We start from the raw sequence: 15,967 nt of genomic DNA on the forward strand, positions 1-15,967 counted from the left end.
AAGGACTTGTGTTACAGGTACCAGACAACGGAAATATATTTAATACTTTTATACTATACATATATATATTTAAGATTTTTATTATATCATACACATATTTAATACACATCCATGACCCAGGAACATTGAAAAACTTTTTGTTCCATCGGCGGGATTCGAACCCGCGACCCCCGGCTTGAGTTGCCACACACTCTAACCATTGAGCCACGGAGGTCGTCAAGTCGTCAGTTGCTTCTGGAAATGTGAAAAAATTTACGGGTGTAGGAAATATGCTGAATTTTAAAGGAAAACTATCACGGCTAAGACTTCATAAGTTATTGAGTAATTGTCGATCAACTAAAAAAATGTATTCGGCGAAGTATAAAGGAACTTTTCGTTCAAATTCCTTTGAAAGTAACTGAGATGATGTTGTTAGCAGTGTAAAACACGTTATAAATGTCTTCTCATTGACCAATAAAAAATTAGCGGTACTAGGGAACCCTATATTGCGCGTGGCCCGACACGCACTTGGCCGGTTTTTTTTACTAAGTTTCTAGATTGTTACTTACTTCAGATCAGAAACTGAATATTCGCATCACCTCCGCAATGGTAGCGAAACGGCGAAGCCATACATTTAGTGATTATATGTAGAACGAGCTTTTGCCCGCGGCTTCGCTCGCGTTAAGAAGTATTATTATAATATGCAAACTTTCATCACCTATTTGAACCCCTTGGGGTTGGAATTTATCAAAATCCTTTCTTAGCGGATACCTACGTCATAACATCTACCTGCATGCCAAATTTCAGCCCGATTCGTCCAGTGGTTTGGGCTGTGCGGATAGATCACTATGTCAATCAGTCATTTGTTGAAGTTCGGTTCGGTAGAGTTAGGCCGTGTAGATTCAGAAGCTTGGCTCTACATGAGATCTGATATCTTTTGCACACGGCAAACATTGTGTGGTCGTCTTGGCAACGTTTTACATAAAATGTTTTTGGTGGTATTCTAAATCGAATACAAGTTGTCTTTTCTTTTCACTACAAATATCCTTAAAGTCTGAAGGCATTACGAGCGTCCATAAATTGTTATTTACAAAGGAAAATGTCTATAAACATTCGCATATTTAGGGGTTTATTTACCTCTCTGATGTTGTACGTTTTATTGCCAAAATTAACATAAACAGAGTACGAAGGTTGTTGACAGATCAGAACTAGTCTATCACAATGCTAAGATCAATGAACTATTGTTTAGATAATAATAATTACAGTTTGTGATACCTAAATCGGGAAGTTTATTTTCCATTAAGCGGGGTATCTTAAAAAACCATGCCTAATGCCCAGAAATTTAACAAGCGAGCCCTACTAAAAATATCCCACAACCTGAGCACTTTTGTGGTACACTTTACGGAAAAACTATCACGCATAATATTGATTTGGATGTGACATAATATGTAGATATGTTATCATCGGTCAGTCAAGGTTTGGTTACTATGCTGAAAACGACGCGAGCCGTAACAAAGCTCGGCTTTTAGCTAGTAGATAATATTGATTGGTTGCGTATTTACGCGAATCAACTATTATAAGACAGGTGGCATAAGCATGATGATGATTGATGCGGCATTCGGAGCTTGCAGAAAGCTTCATAAGTTCAGGGGTAAGAGGGCGACAAGGCCGACGAGGTAAGGACACGGGGTGCTCAAAAATGTGTTGGCTTATTCTCACTGCAACTTCGTCGGATAATATTTATGTTATGTATAGCATAACAGCGGGACTAAAATGGTCACATTTAGCAATTCCTCTACTATTATACTTTATAGGGCAGTAGGAAGAAACTGTTAAAAATGTTCTGCACTGGAAGTCGAGATTCCTACAGTTACCCTGAAGAAGATAGGATAGAAAATTGAGCTTAACCCTAGAGTGGGCGCGCTATAAGCATTTTGCCGCCCGCACTGAAAAATCGTTAATAATTCGTAAAACAATAGCTCGTAAGTCTTGCGCTTTATAGTAGCAGCCCCTAATCTCGTTAGCTATACGTGCTGAAAAGCTGGACGCCGTTAGAACACGGGGGCCCGCTTAAAGTTAAGGTAAGAACCTTAACTGACACACCCGCGACACCTGATTGTAAGAACAATCAGGTGTCGCGGGGCGGCAAATTGCTCACCGCGCGCCCACTGACGTAGGTCAAAATTTCGACATTATTTTTTTCCAAAGTTGCAATACTGACTTTATTTAATGGTAAATTGGTTGTAAAAACAATTTTAATTATACAATTTAAAAGTATTAAGTAATAGCAACGTAGTATTTATAAGATTTCTCTCAAATACTAAATAAATTGCTAAAGCCAGCCAGTCAAGTCATAATATATGACCACAAGGTCTTCTAAAGACATATTTCATATTTCTTCGGAACCAAATTCGAAACCAAATTACTTGATTTGTACAAGCAAACCTAGCATCATCTTCCAAGAAGGTAGATGGATCTTCCATCGCCTATATTTCTGTGAAAATAATATATAATCTTTGAAAATATGTGCACTAAATAGGGTGTTGCAGATGGCCAAAGTTGCTGTGCAATGAACATAGCTTATACTTTTGTGAAGACTGTTCAGATAAAACATATCCTGCAGATAAGGAAAACATATAATTTTGATCATTTTGCTTAAATTTTTCAGTATTATTGGGTATTATTTAGGACAAAGTAAAAAAGTCAGTAAAAATATTAAATTTCCAAAATTGTTTTGTAAGCCAAAGTCCTTAAAACAGATTTTAATAAAAATGGTGAATTTTTAATTGTTATTTGTGTGTTATTTAAATCGTGTCAAAATAAATTAATGGTATTGCTTAATTCCTACTAAAATTAACTAAAGAAAAGGGGCGGCAAAATGCTCCACACGCGCCCACTGACGTTTCGCGGAATAACGCGCCCACTCTAGGGTTAATATTCTAGTAAAGACCATCAGAACTCGATACCTCCTAAAGTAACCGCGACGAAACTCCGTAGTTGCTGGTTGTTCTTACCTCTATAGGGTTCTTATACAGGACGCCTCCGTGGTCTAGTGGTATAGAGCGCGGCTCTTGACTCGGTGGGTTTGATTCCCGCGTTGGAAACATGTTATTTCCAAGTTTGGTTAGGACGATGCAGGCTGATCACCTGATTGTCTGACAAGTGAGATAATCCATGCGTCGGATGGGCATGTAAAAAATCGGTCCTGCGCCTGATCTCTCGCCAGTCGTGTCGGTCTTCCGTCCCACTTGGTTATGAGAGTAAAGGAATAGAGAGTGCTCTTGTGTACTGCGCACACACTTGGGCACTATAAAATTACTCCTGCGTAGCTGGCCTGGTTTCAATGAAATCGGCCACCGTCACCGAAACCGGTGTGGGAGCTATTATTATTATACAGGAGAATTTTCAGCTTTTATAAAATGACCAAAGTCTGGCTGTCACTGACTCTTGGGTTATATGGAACTAGTTACGAAGAAATGGAAATACAATGCCGCGCTGAAATAACGTAGCGATGTTTATTTTTATGTAACTTTTATATCTAGGTTGGAAAAGCTAACTGTAATGTTGAGACTGAATAAAATGGTCCTGAAAATATCTAGACACGCGGCAGCATGTGAAGCCAAGTTCAAGTACTTATCTTGTTTACTGGAATATCCTTAGGGGGCGACTAACCTAAAGTTTCGATTTTATAATTCATTTTTATACTTGAAAATAAGCCCCGAATTGTTTCATTTTCTAAAATTAGATACTACATTATATTTCCGAGAATTCGATCTGAGCAAAAACACGATATTTTAAAATTTTCTCGATAGAAAAAATCACAGAGATGCAGTTGGCCATTTTGTTATTCGCCAGGGCTTTGAACTTAATATTCAGTAACTAATGATAAATGGCCAGGCCACCGATTTTGACTAATGTGTAGAGTTTATAGATTCTCCTCGTGCGGCTGACACATTATAATATTATTATCAATTATTTTGCCGCGCTTTTGGGTAAAATTAAGGTTTTTAGATTTAGGGTTGAGTATGTAAGGTTAGAAACTTGGCTCTACATGAGATCTCACTACTTTTTGACACGACGAACTATAATATTATGTTCTCATCTTGGCAACATTTTTACATGAAAATGTTTTTGGTGGGATCGTAATTACTAATTATTATTGTCTATTAAGGGCCAACGTTGGGAGACACGTTACAGTTGATATTATCAAGTGTGTCTGATCAAGTCTAGTCAATCAATATGGAAATGAAATATGGCCTATGTACCAGGCCTTGTACCTTTGATTGCATTACAATACAAATAGGAATCAGAATATATTGACTAAGATGTTGAAGTGATGACGAGATGATGATGATAAAAGTGATGATCATCTACACTTAATAATAATAATAATAATACTACACACTACACACACACACACTACACACACTACTACACTTCTATGCTTTTATATTATAAAGCTGAAAATCTTGTTCCAACCGCTAATCTCAAGAACTATTTGAATGATATTTGTGTAATTTAGCACTGATTCAGAATAGGCATGACGAAATTTTTTTTCTTGTTGGTAAGTGAAGGACCATTCAAAAATAGAAATATCGGTGAAAAAATGACTGATAGCTTAAAAACTCCAAGATATCACAATTCAGAACTCACATAAAATAGACCTTCCCAAAACGCTCCATACAAAATGTCACCTAACTGTGACGTCACGCATGGCTAGTTTGTTCGATAGCTATGTTAAATATTGCGTTTATGAAAGTGGCTTCATAAGAAAAAAAAATATAAATTGCATAACTTATCGAATGGTATACAAAAATTAAGGAATTTTGTAAAAAAATCGACTTGACTATCCAACTTTGAAAGCTCAAAAAAAATACGGTTATGAAGCTGAAATTCTGGGAATACCTATTTTTTATCGCAATGCAATGGCTTTATTTTATTTCAAAAATCAGCTAATCTTTGACCTTGTCGTCATCCCTATTAATACAGCAGTCAGCACAAACATAGGCCCTATTTGTGGGAAAAAGGTAAGATTCCCGCGGAATTCAGCAATCATCTTGATTGTTGCCATAATCTGATGAGGATTTTAGTAGTAGAATTTGGATATTGTTCCTTTGAACATCTACAACAACAGAACGTCAAGTATAATGTACATTTTGCTAGTGTTAAAACCACGCTAAAACCCAAAGCCTTCTATAGAATTCTTTGTTAAAACCAAACCTATAATTACGTATGAAATACTTTTGAAACATAATTGCTGGTCTTACGGCTTTTCTAATTTCCTTTGCACGACCATTCAAATTAAGGTAAAAAGTGCATTTAGAGCGGTATAAAATACCTTTGACCTTTGAAGTGTCCGACAGTTAACATTAAACCTTAACTCGTCTTTATAGAGTAGCTTTTCGCGTGTTAGACGGAAGGCTTTACAAATTAACTTTTATTTTCGAGGTCTTAACGATCCGTTTTTTGTAAGGTGACGTCGCCTGTGATCTCAGTGTCATGACGCGCCATGTCGCGACGCTTGTGACATTCACACTTGCCAAAGGCTTGCGACATGAGCATCTAGTTTAATTACGAGTATTGCCGTTATATTTTTGTAATTTCACCCTCAAATTTTCAGTCACGTTTTTGACGCCTGATGACATTGTGTTGAGAGTCGAGACCTGTGGGGATGATTTGACATGTAATTTAAAGGAGGTCGAGGACGTCGTGGACTACATCCAGAACAAGACGACACTGTGCCTGAGGGTCGAGGGTCTGCAGTCTCGCCACAAGGTTAACTTTAGCTCCTTTGTGGTGAGAGTACCGACGCATCTTCTGTCGACTTTCGAGGCGCCGGAGTTCTGGCCGATGGATGTAGTCTATCGGAGGTTCCGGGGGAGACTCCGGAACGAAGCGAGTCACGTCGCCGGCAAAACGTGACAGTGTTAGTTTTTAAGAATATATATAAAGTATGTATGTTAGTTTTAAGGTATTTATTATATAATTGATATGTATGTTAGATTTAAGGTATTTGTTATATGGGCCACTGATGCCGGAAATAAATGATTTGAATTTGAATTACATTGTGTCCAGAGTCCACACCTACAGGGATGTTTTGATGCGTGATGACATTGTGTCAAAACCTACGGGGATGTTTTGAAGTGTAATGACATTTATCAAAACCGACGGGGATGTTTTGACGCGTGATTACATTGTGTCACGACATAGGGGGTATTTTGACATGTGATGACATCTCGAAGGTTCGAGTGGGTGCAGATGTTAAACAAAATGAAACACACTAAATTCTTGGATGACAAGAGAACGATTACGAAACGATGTCTCTCAAGTCTCAAGTGACATTTTATAAGATGGCGGTGTCATCCCTAATTTTGAAGATACGCTAAAATATCCTTGCTAAAAAAATGTACAGTACTTCAATGATTTTTAATATGTCCTCATACGTAACGAAATATACACCAGTGCACTGACGTATGCGACTGTGTTGGCTGGTAGGCCGTCACATTTGCTTCAACAGTGGCACCACTACAATATTATGGTTCGGATACATGACGTCTTGAGGCCACCACTTTTGTAGAAGTTTCATTAGCACCATTTCATGAGCAATTAACATATTTTGACAATTAGGGTGTTTGAAGTTCTATTTGTCACCAGGTGCCGCTAACTGTTCTAGCTGTCATGTGTCACGATACACCCTAGGCGTATCGTGTCACATGATAGCAGTTTGACAGTTGACACGATAGACCCTAAGGCTACATAGCGGCACCTGGTAACAAATAGAATTTCAATCACCCTCATTACATCGCATTTCCCCCGTGACAAAGCGTCAAAAGTATCAAAGTACATATTTCCACAGCAGCTAATGTCAAAAATGTATCATATTAGCTTTGTCCACACTGTGCCTTTTTCTGTTCGTCAAGGACATGCGTTATAACGCAGTCAACAGCGAACGTGAGGCATGCCCGCGACGCATGCCCTCTGACCGTATCCAAAAACACAAAAATGACAATGTTGGCTTTGCGTTCGTTGACGCATTCAATTATTGAACGCGCCAAAACGAAAGTTGAATGAAAGAAGGTGACGAAAATTGAAGACGAAAGCGCATAGTGTGGACATAGCTATTAACACGTAGAGCCAATAGTGCGTGCGGCACGCGTCATTGAACCAGCAGTATGAGGTATGACGAAACACGGAAATACACGCTTAGCGCGCTGATCGACGTAACACGTGATAATATGTGCATCTCCAATTGGGAATATTACGCAAAGGTCGGAGCAGAGGGCGCTGCTGGCACATACAGTAAACGATCGGACCGAAGTCAGTGTGTTGTGTGTTGCAGTGTTTGTGCAGTGTTGCACATGACGGATCGGAATATTGACAATAGGAGTACGAAGTAAAATTATAGTGTAAAATAATAGGTACCAACTATTGAGCTGGGTCCAGTTTTGACGTCACACAATTGAATATTATTGTATTTTTTGTGTTCTTCATTTCTTTGTGTATTTTTGTAATAATGTTATATTGTGTTGTGTGATTGTCAAAATAAACTTATTCTTATTAAAAATACTTTACCCTAAATTTAATGTAAGGCAAATTCACTATAATAACTGTAAAAAGCCCCTAAAATGTAATTTGTACTATAATCACCACCTCTAAAAAATTATATTTGATGTTTTTGCCTCCCAAAAGGGGGAAACCCCTAAGTTGGTGACCCTGTAAAATAATGATTGATTACAAACCGACAAATTCTCGCTTTACCTTGAATCTACTCGTACGTGTATCAGCGTCGATATATTTAGATATTTTTTATTGGTGGTATCATGTGTGTCAGTCAAATCATAAACTGATGGTCCACAGACTACAGGGAAGTTGATCAATCAAATATTTCGGAATATTAGGTCATGCATAGCTCTATTGCTTTGTCCACACTGTGCCTTTTTTTGTTCATCAAGGGCATGCATTATAGCGCAATCAACATCGCACGTGAGGCATGCCCGCGACGCTATGACACTTTTCTTTCCAACGCGGATGGATTTTGACGCATTCAGTTATTGAATATGCCAAACGAAAGTTGAATAAAAAGATGATGACGAAATTGAAGATGAAATTGCATAGTGTGGACATAGCTTATAGGTTCATTAATATTAACATTTATCGCCATATTCTTATTATGCGAAGTTTAGGGGCGCTACAAAAACATACAGTATATTGCAATCCGATCAAAATTGGCGACATGACGACATGTTGCACACGTCATATTATCAGAATATTGACAGTGTATATAGTACCTCAATGATTGACAGAACCATCATCAAACGTCGAACAAAACTTTTTGTTTACTGTCTGTGCTCGTGTTGCCTCTAGTGTGAAAACCACACTGCGTAATATACTATTTTATTACATTTTGTGGAAAATAACGTCCTATTTTATCTGAGACTCGCCGATCTACGTCTTGAAACTCTATCGTTTTAGCTTCACCATCGTTGCCAAATACACACAATATTTACTTAATTGTAACATGATACTGCCCATATATTATGTAATATGCTAATATACGACAAACTTGGCGGTTTATTTGGAAATATTTCAAAAACCTGTTGTTGCGTAGAACAAATTATTAATAATTATATTCATAAAGTGTCATTCGCCTACGGGCATTGACCTATCTAAGATATAATATTTTGGTAACGGTAAAGTTTTGAGTCAAAGTTTGTAAATTGTTATATTTTGGCCAGGATTTGGTATTTTTCGATGAAATAAAGGATTGCTACTGAAATAATATAAACCGGTACTCGAATTTTTGGTCCTGTGGTACCTGAAGGACTTGTGTTACGGGTACCAGCAGGCGTAGCATGGTCACCATAGAAACGGTTTCTTTCTACGGAAGAACAGACAAAGTGACAGTTAGACAATGGAAATCCGCCATTTTGTCGATAAAATCTGTGAGTATGTCGATTCTTTCCCATGTCTACTGTTGTTATGCTAGCCCTGCAGTCAATGGAAATATATTTGATACTTTTATATTATACATAATTATAATATTTAAGATTTTTATTATATCATACTTAATATATTTAATACATATTCAAGACCCAGGAACATTTAAAACTTTTTGTTCCGTCGGCGAAATTCGAACCCGCAACCCCCAGCTTGCGCTACCAACGCGCCACCAACTGAGCCACAGAGGTCGTCGAATACGTCATAATACACACACTAAAGTATTGTAACCTCTTTATAATCCTGTAGAATTACAGTGATTTTGCGTGAGCCATAATATATTTTAATAGAAACCATAAACGCTTGTATTTATAAGTTATGTAATTATTATTATCGACACTTATAACAATAAGTCGAGTTACCTTGGCGCGAGGACAAAATGGCGTCATCTTAAATGCTTTGAGTTCAATATCAACCGCTTTATAATTAACCAGGTAACACTTAAATCTGATATAACACGCAGAAATTAACAATGCACCTGCTTCTATGGAGCTGCCTTTGAAAGAAATGTTTAGATAAGTTCTTCGTGTTATAAACTGTAGAATTATTCTAAAGAGTACTAGATGACGCCCGCAACTCCGTTGCGCCAAAATATGGGGTAAAGGATGTAACAAACAAAGCTGTGTGTGTGGTGTGTCTCTTGTACATAGAGTTCACTGTAATGCAGCGCTGAAAGAGCCCATTTTATAACATTTGCAAAAGCATGACGCTGGGGCGATTACCCATACAAATAAAAAAAAAAAAATTTTTTTACTTTTTTTCGCGTAATATAAGCCATACACTACGATCTACCGGAGAGATCCAGATGTGGGAATAGACCTGTGCAGTTTTTTAGACCCTGTGCAGTTTTTTGGACCTACGCAGGCGATCGGCGCAAAATCGAAAAATCAATTCTTTCGACTGACACCTGCGCAGGCATACCTGCACAGGTGGACCTCTCCGGTAGACCGTAGCGTGTATGGCAGCCATTAGAGCGAGCTGGTACACATAACATCTAAAAACAAGCACAGTTATTATCTTGGATTACCACATAGGCGAAAAGACACTACGTATTTACTATTTGACTAACATAATTATCTCGTCATAGATCGGTGTCACACGTAAGTTTACTATGTCAACGCGCTGTTTGTCAGCTATAGCGCTCAATGTCGTATGTAAGCAGTCAATTTGCTAACACACAAGGTTGTACGTTTGTTTGCATATCACTCCGAAACTGGTTGAAGTTGTTTGGTTGTGGATGGCACGCTTCTACACCTCTGTGGCTCAGTTGGTGAGCGAGTTGGTAGCTTCGCCGGGGATCGTGGGTTCGAATCCCTCCGACGGAACAAAAAAAAGTTTTCAATGTTCCTGGGTCTTGGATGTGTATTAAATATATAACATGTATAATATAATAAAAATCTTAAATGTATATTGTATGTATAGTATCAAAGTATTCAATATATTTCCGTTGTCTGGTACCCGTAACACAAGTCTTTCAGGCACTTAGCACGGGGCCAGACTGACATGGTGTGATTTGTGAAGCGTCCATATACAGGTTGTAACAAAAATAAGTGATAATACTTTAGGGTGTGTACGTATTCCTTGTAGAGAGTTCACTGTAAAAGTAGCAGCTCTGAAAGACGAAAATTTTTTTTCACTATTGTATGGACAAGGGCCCGAGCATCACGAGTTTCCCCATACAAAAGTGAAAAAAATTTTTGGTCTTTCAGCGCTGCGACTTTCACAGTGAACTCTCTACAAGGAACACATACACACCCTAAAGTATTATCATTAATTTTTGTTACACCCTGTATATTATTATTATTATAGTAAAGATAAGTACAGTGCTCCCAAAGTGATAATGCGCATAGAAATTTTCGTTTTTTTCGGCAATGATCGTATAAATTCCCGAGCGTCAAAAGACGTCGCTGCAAGAGCTGTTTTGCTGATGAAAATGCAGGTGCAATCATATTTTGAAGCTTACCGATTTATTATATCGGTGACAACCAGGTAGACTTGTCACATAATAATGAATAATTATGCTCAAAGGAGCAGAGAGAGCTACTAGCACATACAGTAAATAATCCGACCAAAACCCGACATGTTGCACACGTCACATCAGAATATTGACAGAAACGCTGTCAAACGATGAACAAAACTTTTTTTTAGACCTTTTGTTTAAAAGGCTCATTCACGGCAGGACTGCACGGCATTCCTGCAGTGAATGGGCCTCACTGATTAGTTCACACTCGGTGTTTCCGGCTGGCAACACCGAGTGAGCCTTTTTACTGTCTGTGCGGGTGCTGTAAGAAAACAATGCAGTAATTGGTATATTCCTATTTCGAAATCGACTCTAAGAATCTTAGTGCGTGATAATAGGGAAGATGCGATATTTTTATTTTTGTGTTTATTTTAAAGAACTCCATGTAGAATAGACCACAAGTGTATTAAAAAATGCGGTTTAAAATTGTCAATTTAAATTTTGGCGCCAAAACGGATCTATAGTCTGTATGACGTCACTACTGTTTGACAATTATTGACAATGGCCCCACCTGATCATACCTCTAAAAAAGTTGTCATGAGCCGCGTTCCATTTAGCGTAAAAAACGATCAAAACGCTCAAAATGGAGGCATTTTGATCGTTTTTAACGCTAAATCATAGACATAATATATACTGTCGTAAAGACCACCTGACAACTCGAAAATGCGTGACCATTTTTGATCTGTCAATGTGTGCGTGTGCTAGTGATGTATATTTTACTATCGATAGTATATTATTTTGCTATCGATAGTTTAGTCCGTTCGAGTTATTTTACCTGAGTTTCTATAAGAAATAAATAATATGCAACTTTGATAGATTTGTATTTCAAATTAGGTATCATAAATTTTAATTGGCAAAAAAAGATGACGATTGAAAAGTAGATACACATTTTCTTTTGGAATAATTTTTCAATCGTCGGATATGTTATGACATGAGGTTCTTAAAGGGGTAAATAATTTACACTTAACACATTATAAAGTTACTTATTTATTACTCAGGTAAAATCTATCTGGTAAATCAGTCCTTACATTGAAAGTAAACGTTGAAAGTAAACAACACACATCGTATATTATATTTTATTCTTAAATTAAATACATATTATAAAATATCATAATATTTTATTACAATTATTTTGAACCGACTTCCAAACAAAAGGAGTCTAGACGTTCGCCTGTGGATATATTTTTATGTATGTTCAACGATCACTCCGCCGTTTATGAACCCATTTTCAAATTTTTTCTTTTGCTGTATATTGTATTGTTCCGAGTAGGTATAATGTTCACAAAAGTGGTGGGCTGGTGATGGAAACAATGAGAAATCGAAGTGACTCCTTGATATTCAAATGGGAACATATGGTCCCAGAAAACGTTCAAAATCTTTCGATTAATAAATTTAAAAAAGTAGTCAAAGAACGTATTGTGCCAAAGCCAAAATGATTTCATAATTGATGGCACATCTTGGGAGTAGAATGCTGAATGACTGCTTGCAAGGCTACATCTACATGACTTACAATTATTATGTATCTATCTATGTTTACATTGTATAATTTTTAGTTACAGCATTGTAAATTTTGTTTTAAAAGATTATATTTTTTCTCACTTTTTTGGTAAAAAGTGGGCGTGTGAGTTTCTTACGCCGGTTCTTCTCGTCGGCTTAGTTACCGAACCGGTGGTAGGCACCATATATTCTGAAAATATATTTTATTTTAGATTTGTTCAGAAATAAAGCAATTTTGATTTTGATTTTTTAAAACACCAACTGTAAGTATAGAAAACGTTATGGACAGCTAAAATGAGTAAAATTATTATTTTTAAACAAAAAAATTAAAACCGACTTCCAAGGCAATGACAATAGCAATATTATACTTAAATGAACTAAAAAGTATTAAATAATTCTTATTCTGTACTCAGTATTAATTCTGTTCTCAATCTTCATTATTTTGCAATCGGTACCAGCTAACCTAATCGCCAGTTCTCTGACAGAATAGGTATAACACCAACTTATATACTTAGGACTGGTACCGACTTCAAAATTATGAAGATTGAGTACAGAATAAGGATTATTTAATACTTTTTAGTTCATATAAGTATAATCTTAAATGAACTAAAAAGCATTAATTGATTATAATTGCTTATTTTTAATAATTGCTTCAGTAACAAGTGCAACAGTATGTCAAACTTACTGGCACAAATAAAGTTGGGATAGCTCCTTTAACCAAAATAGTATTTATTCTAATTTTTCTTTAAAAAATTTCAATGAAATGTTTGCCTACATATTGTTGAATTTTTCTTGGGATTCCAACCAACACGCCCAATTAATTTCAGCCATTTTCCTCTTATTAGAGGATCTTGTGGGAATCTGTAAAACAAATGATTACGATATATAAATATAAACCTTCCTCTAGTTTTAGAGTCACTCTATATTATAGTAGTTATATTATATTAGCTATATTATACTATACTATATTATATTAGTTAAAATAAGATAATATGTCCTTTTTAGTCCGGCCCCACATTTTCCGAATTTCTGATCACAAAAATTCGGAGGCCCCGCCCCGCTCATACATTTTGACACGTCAGAAATTCTTTTAGTATGATGGGTCTACAACAAAATGTATGAACAGAGTGCGTTCCGCCGGGCGTCCGAATTTTTCTGATCAGAAATTTCGGATAATGTGCGGCCGGGCTTAAGGTGATAAATATAAAGATAAATGATTTTTATTTTAGATTTATGTTATTGTAAAATATCGATAAGCATATCGATAAATTTGATTCAAGCACTAGCGTAGATGTAAGAAATTTTGATGAAAAATTTTTCTTCAAAATTTGTGTAATATAGGAACAATAGTACCTTTAGTTACGCAAAATATGAAAGTAGAAGGGAGGATTCACAATATTTTATTTGAAATAGAGAACTAAAGACCAGAACATAGCAAAAATAAACACATCGTAGCAATTAGGACATGAAGATTAATTACGGGTGAAATGTATATTTTTCAGGATTATTCCTATGATTTACACTGCAATCACTCACAGCACAAGTTATTATTGTTATATATAATAGTATTTGTTGAAAATAACATACGATTTAAATAATAAATTGCAAATACCGAAAGGGCATAAAAACGATTGACGACTTTTGACGACCTGTCAAATAAAAGTTGTTACAATTTTCATTAGACTGCCTCTCTCTTTTCATCTTGTTATAATTCCATAAAGGATTTTCTTCTCTCTCGCACTCTTTGTTGGTCTTTAGCATTATATTATGTCTATGCGCTAAATGGAACGCGGGGATAGACTGTGTGACGTTACTGAACGCTGCTTGGTGTTTTGACATCCGTTCCGTTTCACGTTACTTTTAATTCGTATTTTTTGTAAAATAAAATATAAAATATTGTTTTAAAGGTCTTATTGTCTTAAGGTCCCTTCTTTCATATTTTTTCAACGTATTAAGTAATAGCAAAATTTTCATAAATATTATATTTGCATGTCTTATTATTATGATGGAAAAATTGTCAGAAATCTGACGGTTAACTTCGCAGTGAACTAATCAATAATAATTACATTAACAAAGGCATTAACAGCAATTATAACTTGACGATAAATAATATAAACAGTAAAGAATCAGAAAAACTTAATTTTAAAATGAAAATTCCCGCAAAAAATAAATTCAATCACAGCCAAAGAAAAGACAAGAGTTCGACACTGAAATCAACTTTTTCTCCAAAAAATACATTTCGAATGTTTAAATAAAAACCTCAAATTGAACTTATTTAAATAATTTCATTACTTATTTATCTTCAAAGATACAACTGTCAGAACTCAGAACAGAAAAAAACTTGTACAGAACGATTTCCACAAATCCAAACAATAAAAGCGAAGTATAGGGAGAAAAACGAAACTGTTTATGTTATGCAAATGTACTTTAACAATTTTAAATGTTCTTTATACTTCGTTTTCATTAAACTTTCCCGGGTCCCTTAGGGTTACCAAAATGAAGAAATATAATTTAATAAAATAAAAGCCCTTGCTTAGATTTACTCGTATTTCGTTTGAGTACCGACGCCTAAAGATACCGTTCCGACCAACGGGGCAAGCGACTGCGACCGATAAAAATTCAAATAAATGCCACTTTATGAACTAGGCATGCTTTACGCCACTAAAAAGCAGCGGCATGGGTTGCTACAGCATTGTCGGTAGTAAATGCGCGGTTTCACACTGCGTCCAATACGAATTCGATCCGAACCTATGAAAAAACGCCCTGGGATAAACGTAGAACAATTTCTGTGATAGGTTACGCACTAAATCCGGACTCGGTTACCTCATTTCTCTCCGTCATCCGTGAATCTCGGATTCAATGGGATCCGGATCGATCGTAGACCGTAATGCAAAACCGCTCTAATAGTTAAATATTTCTTTAATCTGCAACTTTAAAAAAAATAAACTATTTTCTTTAAATTACACTAAAGAGTAAAGAGTCCTACCTAAAGTTTTGACATAACTGTTAACATTTGGCGATAAGGCAATTACTCGAGTTTAAAACTTAAAAAAATCGGCAAAAAGCGATTCGGACTTGCGCACGAAGGGTTCCGTACCGTTATAGAGCGAAAGTAGGCAAAAATTGTGTTTTTTGTATTGGAGCCACCCTTAAATATTTCTTTTATTATTATTAGTAAGTAATAATTATTAAAGTACAAATATAATTAAGGATGCTGTGAAAATTTCAAGTGCCTAGCAGATGCCATTATTGATTACGAGCAAAAAAGGCCAAAAAAAAATTACGTTTATTGTATGGAAGCCCTCTTAAAATATATTTATTTTATTTTATTTTTAGTATTTGTTGTTAGTGACAATAGAAATACATAATCTGTGAAAGTTTCAGATGTCTAGCTATAGCGGTTCTAGAGATACAGCCTGAAGACAGACAGACATACAGACAGACGGTCAGACAGACGGACAGAGATACATCGAA

At 36.1% G+C, this 15,967-nt stretch overlaps 1 protein-coding gene across 5 annotated transcripts in view; it reads right to left on the reverse strand.

Annotated features, from left to right (window-relative positions):
- LOC121735608 (Ig-like and fibronectin type-III domain-containing protein 2) overlaps nucleotides 1–15,967 on the reverse strand; it is a 150,396-nt gene that overhangs the window by 72,860 nt on the left and 61,569 nt on the right. The window contains exon 1 of one of the 5 annotated variants that reach the window (XM_042126472.1): nucleotides 1,666–1,676. The exons of the other annotated variants lie outside the window; for them this stretch is intronic. The gene's annotated coding sequence lies outside the window, so the exon portion shown is untranslated. Of the gene's footprint in view, nucleotides 1–1,665; nucleotides 1,677–15,967 lie in introns of those variants that run through there. 5 annotated transcript variants of the gene reach the window in all.

The sequence above is a fragment of the Aricia agestis genome, chromosome 17 (genome assembly GCF_905147365.1).
Source record: "Aricia agestis chromosome 17, ilAriAges1.1, whole genome shotgun sequence".
NCBI lineage: Eukaryota > Metazoa > Arthropoda > Insecta > Lepidoptera > Lycaenidae > Aricia > Aricia agestis.